This window comes from Scylla paramamosain, chromosome 33, assembly GCF_035594125.1.
Source record: "Scylla paramamosain isolate STU-SP2022 chromosome 33, ASM3559412v1, whole genome shotgun sequence".
Lineage (NCBI taxonomy): Eukaryota > Metazoa > Arthropoda > Malacostraca > Decapoda > Portunidae > Scylla > Scylla paramamosain.
In genome coordinates, this window is record NC_087183.1 from 9,667,368 (window position 1) to 9,674,867 (window position 7,500).

The 7,500-nt window shown below is 41.8% G+C and overlaps 1 protein-coding gene across 4 annotated transcripts in view; it reads right to left on the bottom strand.

Annotated features, from left to right (window-relative positions):
• LOC135089642 (calcium/calmodulin-dependent protein kinase kinase 2-like) overlaps positions 1–5,935 on the bottom strand; it is a 187,221-nt gene extending 181,286 nt beyond the window's left edge. The window contains exon 1 of one of the 4 annotated variants that reach the window (XM_063985517.1): positions 5,388–5,935. The gene's annotated coding sequence lies outside the window, so the exon portion shown is untranslated. Of the gene's footprint in view, positions 387–5,387 lie in introns of those variants that run through there. The other 3 variants (XM_063985519.1, XM_063985520.1, XM_063985516.1) reach the window with 3 other exon arrangements.
• Between the last annotated feature and the right edge of the window lie 1,565 nt (positions 5,936–7,500).

Below are 7,500 nucleotides of genomic sequence, written 5' to 3' on the forward strand. Positions count from 1 at the left end.
CCACAACACTGAGTGCTACCTCACACTGCACCACACCGGGCCACTACAGACACACTACCACAGCTACGAGTACTGTTTTCCCGCATGGCTAGGGCAAGCATTCCAGCGGCGCCAAGTGGACGTATGATCCTGACACTGAGTTCTGCGAGGGCGCCCTGGGGGACGCCATGCCGCCCCGTCAGATAGATTAACGAGAAAACCACTACCCTACTATCCACCAGCTTCGTCAGCGGTCGTCAGCACTGGGCAAGAACGTGGGGGCGACGGAGCGCGCGGCGAGGTGGCTGACTGAAAACGTGCGATGCGTACACCCCCTACAGCGTCCAATGAGCGACTGGCAACCTACACGGTCACTCACAACGCTCAGGCTCCCCGCACGCCGCTGCCAGCGTCCTCCCCGCCCATCCTTTGCTCCCTCAGGCCCTCAGCGAGGTCACCGGGTATCCTAAATAGTTCTCTACACGTGCTTCATGCCCACATGCCCTTGATGAAGCAGCAGGAGTGACGGGGCAGACGGGAGCAGCGGGGCAGGACTGGTGTCACTGTGGCGGTGGTGATGGTGGTGGTGCCTCCCGCTGCTCACCTGCTCACCGACTCATCACTTTCCCTCACTCCACGCAGCAGCGCCACTTTCTCTCATTTTCTCAAGAGGTATGGACTCAGCAGAAGGCCAAACCCTTACCACAACGGCAGCAGGGGCGTGGGCCTCTCCAGGAGAGGCAAACATCGCGGCAGCCCCACAGGATACCCGGAAAAGTCAACACCAATTTGTGCTATATACCACGCCTGCACCATACCCACAGCCCCTTCCCCCAGGACTTTCCCCCCACGAACCCCACCCTCCTTACCGCCCCGCTCACTCCACCAGCCCACCCAACTTTACATACCCCCAACAGTTCATAGCTTCCCCCTACCCACTCCTCCCCCTTCCCTTCCTTTCCCTCGCACCAAGGGAGTTGCTACCTTCACCAGTGTCTTTGTTTATGCCACGGTGCAGTTTCACAGTAATACGAATGATGGAAAACAAAAGTGAAGCAAGAGAAAACAACGAGTCTTTTCCCTTCCCATCTTAGTCAATATTATGCACACAATCTTTTATTACTTTACTTTCTAGCCATCAGATTTCCTCAGTTCATGTTTGTAAGAGTTAGATTTCCCCTCACCGCTCTCTCCTTACCCTCTCACTCCCCTCTCACTGCCCTCTCCCTGCCCTCTCATCATAGTCGACTCACTACAGGCACAGCATTAATAAACTTGTAAGTGTTAACGTGATATATGAATTTAGTGATATGATAATAAAAATATGTTAAGTGTATGTGTATGTGTGTGTGTGTGTGTGTGTGTGTGTGTGTGTGTGTGTGTGTGTGTGTGTGTGTGTGTGTGTGTGTGTGTGTGTGTGAACAAGAAATCTGAGTAAGAGTTAGTGAAGTAAATGGAGGTTAAGAGGGACGAAAGAAAGGAAGAAGGAAACTACGTAAAAGACGCCAATTTAGAAAAGAGAGAGCAATATAATTGAATATGCATAAAGTGAGAGAGAGAGAGAGAGAGAGAGAGAGAGAGAGAGAGAGAGAGAGAGAGAGAGAGAGAGAGAGAGAGAGAGAGAGAGAGAGAGTAGGACAAAAAAAAAACTGAATACAGCATGAATAAAAGTACAACAACAACAACAACAACAACAACAACAACAACAACAAGACCATTACGCTAATGAAGATAATAGTAACAATAAAAATAACAATGACGAAAAACAACAATAACCCTGAAGGATAAATTATGATACTATAGATGAAAGAGGAAGAGGAGGATGAGGACGAGAACGAGGACTAGGAGGAGTAGAAGGAGGAGGAGGAGGAGGAAGGAGGCGATGACATGAGCTTAGTCGCAGAACAAGTGGAGCGAGAAATAGAACTGCCGGATATGAGGACACAGGCGAGCAGGACAACACACAAAGTCACAAAAAAGGAAAACTAGAAACGTCTGTGTGATTAACTTAATAGGAATTCACTGAGTCAAGTAAAATACGAGTAAAAAAAGTAGGAAAATTCGTATACGCTGAGGAATACTTGAAAGAAATTAATGTAAAGTGGAATATGGTAAGAACGTTTCACAGGAAGGCTGAGTAAGGTGGAAAAGAATATAGTTATTAGAGTAAAATGGTGAAATGAAAAGAAAGTCTTCTCTGTTGACTAGGAAAGGAGTTTTATGAATGTGGAGGAGGGGAAAGTGAGTGAAAAGCGTCAATAGCGGAAAATAACAGGAAGCTTAACCCGTTCAACATTGCAAACAACGTCAAAACTTTATAAAACCCTCTACTTTTTCTTTCTTTCATTATTTATTTCTTCCTTTTTTTCTTCTCTTATTTTCTTTATACAGGGTGGTGTATAATCCACCCTTTATACAGGGTGGATTATAAAAAAGAGACAGACTAACAAATTAATTTAATACATAAGCGATAAACAGGAATTCAAATTTACTTTTTCTTTCTTTCTTTTTTTTTCTTTTTTTTTTTTTAAATGCGCAAGTACATTTAAAAATTCTACCGGATAAGTAAGTCCAGATGATTTTTTAGCAACTGATTATGAAGAGTAGAATCCTAAACTTAATAATCCTCCGACGGCGTGCAGAATGTAATGAGACCAGAGCACTGAAAGAGTCGTGAGAGAAGGAAAAAAATATCGGGGATTACTGTGACATACATTGAGAGTGTGTGAGTTGTGACTGGGAAATTTTTAAGCTGGAGGAGGAGGAGGAGGAGGAGGAGGAGGAGGAGGAGGAGGAGGAGGAGGAGGAGGAGGAGGAGGAGAAAGCCTTTGTTCATCCCTCCATGACAAACACCTCAGTTTCTATGACATTTAAAAGACTGCCAGGTAATATTAAAGTTTGATCACAAAAGATATAACGAAAAAGAAAAAAAAATGCAAGGGTAGAGTACATATAGATCAGGTTTAAGCCAGTAAGATACAAAAAAAAAAAGAAAAATAAAGAGGATGAATATAAAACTTTGATGAAAAATTATACAAAAGGATTATAAAAAAAAGATAGAATATATATAAGTTAAACGGAAAAAAAGATTAAATACGGTAATAAAAATAAAATTGAGAAATATTATGAAAAGACAACTTCAGAACATTAATAAGTAAAACAACGTTTCACGGAAGCGTTCATAACTGACTTCCTTCAACGTTAAAAGACACTAAATAAAAACAAGTAACTTCATAAAAAAGACAAGAAAAACGAGAGGCACCAGTTGTATGACGATGCAGAGAGAGAGAGAGAGAGAGAGAGAGAGAGAGAGAGAGAGAGAGAGAGAGAGAGAGAGAGAGAGAGAGAGAGAGAGAGAGAGTCCAAACCCATGAGAGAAGCTATACTTGTCTGATACTTAAATCTTGAAGTTTCAGGCAATATAAAGCTTTGTTTGTGTGGAAGAAATGGTGAAAAGTATGTATCTGTATTGTGATGCCGTTCATCTTTAAACATTACGTAGTCTTATCGTAAAATCAAAAGACTGTAGTGAGAATTATCAACATTTCCAAGACCCCTTTTTGTGATTCTAGTGATAGTTTAATAAGAGTTCTGCCTCATCAACAAAAAAACACCTATGGGACCTTGACTTATCATCTCTGTGGCCTTTGAAAACACTTCTAATGGGAAACAAACGTACTTAAGACTCATAAAGTGCCGAAAGATGCCAGGCGGGTGAGCAGAGTGCCAGGTAAATTCAGGTAAGGTAATTTAATTAAAGGTCCCAACAGGGTGTCAGTGTGTTTTGTCTCATAATGGGAAGACTAGGAGGAGGACTAAGAGGAGGACGTGTGAGAGGTGAGAGGGATCAAAGCAGCCAGGGAAGGGATTAAAGTGAAGAGTGTTAGTGACAGGAAAGGAAAGGGAAAACGATGGGGGAGTTAAGAATGTCAGAGGGTGAAATTAGTGTAATGTTGTCTCTTGTTACCATATGTGTGTGTGTGTGTGTGTGTGTGTGTGTGTGTGTGTGTGTGTGAGTGTGTGTGTGTGTGTGTGTGTGTGTGTGTGTGTCATGAATCTATATACTGTACGTCATTCCTATATGCACTAAAAGAAAAGAGAGAGAGAGAGAGAGAGGAGAGAGAGAGAGAGAGAGAAGAGAGAGGAGAGAGAGAGAGAGAGAGAGAGAGAGAGAGGAGAGAAGGAGAGAGAGAGAGAGAGAGAGAGAGAGAGAGTTTGGTAAAATTTCATTAAATCTACCTTAATGACTCCACGCAAATCAAAAACACAAATTGACTTATCACAAAAGCTAGCACAAACAAACAATAAAAAATAAACAAGCAAACAAATGAATAATAATGACCCTTTGTCCTCACTACAATAACATGCACTGGAGAAAGTTACAAAAAAAAAAATAAATAAATAAATAAGTAAATAAATAAATAAAAAGTAATTAGGTAAAGACAAGTAATGGTCTGTAGAATCTAACAAGGCGAGGCAAATTTTTCCAGGAACAATTATCATAAACTAATTAGGTATTTAAGCAAAGCTTTTACACGAGAGAGAGAGAGAGAGAGAGAGAGAGAGAGAGAGACGAGAGAGAGAGAGAGAGAGAGAGAGAGAGAGAGAGAGAGAGAGAGAGAGAAATCATAAGGTTGATCGTGAATGGCTGGAGGGTTAGTGAGGGAAGCAAAGGTAATAAGGGAGGAAAGGAAAAAGGGGAGAGGATGAATGAAGAAAGGTGAAAAGAGAAAAAATGTGAAGTTGGTAATTTTTCTTTTCCTTTTTTCTCTTCTTTTTAACTATAAATCAAAACATTGATCTCTCTCTCTCTCTCTCTCTCTCTCTCTCTCTCTCTCTCTCTCTCCCTCTTGAGCAAATGAGATATTAATATATTCAATAAATTATTTTTTGCTTCCACGTTCTACTTCACCACTCCAACCCAATAACACACTTTCTCACAGTGACAAGTGGATATTTACTTACGAGTGTAAAATGACTAAAATAAATAGATAATATCGTTTTAGGTTAATAATCTACTACAGACATCTAAATCAAATGATAAAATGCAATTTCATCTGAACCTCGTAAATTTGTTATGTTTACCCAAAAAAATAACGCGTTTTTCTTTAAAATTTATACGATAAAAAATGTGATTAGGCAAACTATGTTATATTTGAAAGGTCAGAACATGAGATAGTACAAGACAGTAATAGTAGTAAGAACAAACAACAACAACAACAACAATAACAACAACCCTTCATTATCATAGCAACACCAGTACTTTTACTAACTCTTAGCCCAAGTGACACATCCTAAAGGCACGCACACACGGACACACACTAAACACAGATAATAGATAGATACATTAATTTATTGAACACACACCCTACCCTTACCTACCCTACCTCACAACACGCAACACTCACCCTGCCTGGGGAGCCGCAGCACGGTGGCCAGCAGGGTGGACCACGCAGCGCAGGGCACTTGCCACGCCGCTCTCCGCTGTCCGTCGCACGCGAGACACATCCGGGCGGCGGTAATGGCGGGAGGACATGTTGCCGCGCCCCTGCCCTCACCCTGCCTCGCCGCCCCCACGCCCGCCGCCACCATCACCGCTGTCCTGCCCGCCCGCACCACACTCGCTCATCTCAAACCACCTCACAGATTGTGCTTTGTCCTCTGAACTGTGTGCGAATATTGTCACAGTAGTTATTTGTTGTCCTTTTTTTTTTGTGTGTGTACTTTTTTCTTTTTCTCTTTTTTTCCCTTTTTTGTGGGGGCAGAGGGGGAAGATCAAAGAAAGTGTTCAATGAGTATCTTTTGGTTCTGTAGTTCGCAAAATGGTCTCTCCGTACTTTATTTTCTTCCCTTCCTTTTTCTTTTCTTTCTTTCGTCACTGCATTTCTTGTTTTTTCCCTGTGTTTGTTCGTCAAGAAACACATCCAGCCATTATTTTTCTGTACGTTCTGAGTATATCTTCACATTTCCTTCACACTATCACTGCCACACACACACACACACACACACACACAAAGACAAGATGCTCTCCCTCACTTGCCTAACCAATATACTGTACAAACACAAACACACCATCAAATATTAACTAATCTCACATTTCGCATCGATCTTTTCCCGTGCACCAAATGCCGCGAGTGAAAGCAAGCCTCTCTCATTCTCTACTTCTTTCTCTCCTCTTCATTTGAGCGCCATATGATGCATGATTTTGTGACTCATTAAAAAAAAAAAAACATCACTCCACTAATTTCTCCGTCAGGTATTTTCACTGCCTAAAGAATCAATAGCTATACAAGTAGATTTAACATTTGTGTCTATGGTACGTATTCAGAAACGCTTGGCTCTCTCACCACGACTATTTTCAAAGGCCACTGAGATGGTTTCTCCCTGTTAGTAATGTAGAAATTTTGATAATCCGTCAGTAGAACGATAAAAAACACCCTTAAAAACCAGCGTAACTTCAACTGGAGCCTTTTTAATGTAGTGGAGATGCGGCGCATATGTGTTGTTCAGTATAGCAAGATAGGTAGCGTTACACAGTTACTCTATACTTCCTCTGTGTGGTGTGGTGTGGTGTGGTGTGGTGTGGTTCCATGGCGGCTCCCTATGCGCCAGGCCTCTGCTACAACCCTCAGTCAATCCGATATTGCACTTTCAATCGACACTCGACATGTGAAGTATTGCGTGAACGACTCACTTATCCGAAGCTTCAGTCTGAGTGTCGATACTGCGGCGGATCAATGAAATGACTCGTTTAATAATGTATCACGTTTGTTTTTTGTTTTCAAACCTTTTTCTATTTATTTTTTTTATTTCTTGTTCAATATACCTTGGCTTCACTAATTACTTTTTTATTGTGATATTTAATTCAATACTAAGTGGCTATTAAATGTACCAGTCAAGCTAATCTTTTTTTCAGTTTCTTCCTGTTCTTCTGACGTCTAAATGTTCGATCAGTGACCGAAATTTACACTCACTCGTTCACACAATCAATCAGTTCTTCCCGTCACACATTTTTCATTCTCTCCTCTCTCAGATTCGCAGCCAGAGTGATGGTGTCTTCCTCAGCGTGCGTGGCCTTAAGGGCAGCCTGTGGTTGACGTAATGTAGTATCGAGTTAAACAGGAATGTATCAAGTGTATTATTTCCGGGTCACGTTTTATAAATTTCGTAGGATACAACACAAATTTCAATCAAAACACCTGTTACGTAAATAGAGCGTGACATTATGACTCTCTCTCTCTCTCTCTCTCTCTCTCTCTCTCTCTCTCTCTCTCTCTCTCTGCACAAGTCACGAAGTAATTTTTGTTTGTTTGACATCCACGCACTTTTCAAGGTCACAGCCACAGGCACTCTCACTCACACTATCCCTCTCCCCCTTCGACCTTCCCTCCTACGCATCCTTTCAATCACCATTCACGCATCACTCACCCATCGCCTCACTCACCCACCCATCATCTCCCACTACATAGTCACAAAATTGCAACACTATTATGATTTACAGAGATTCCACTAGTAAAAAAA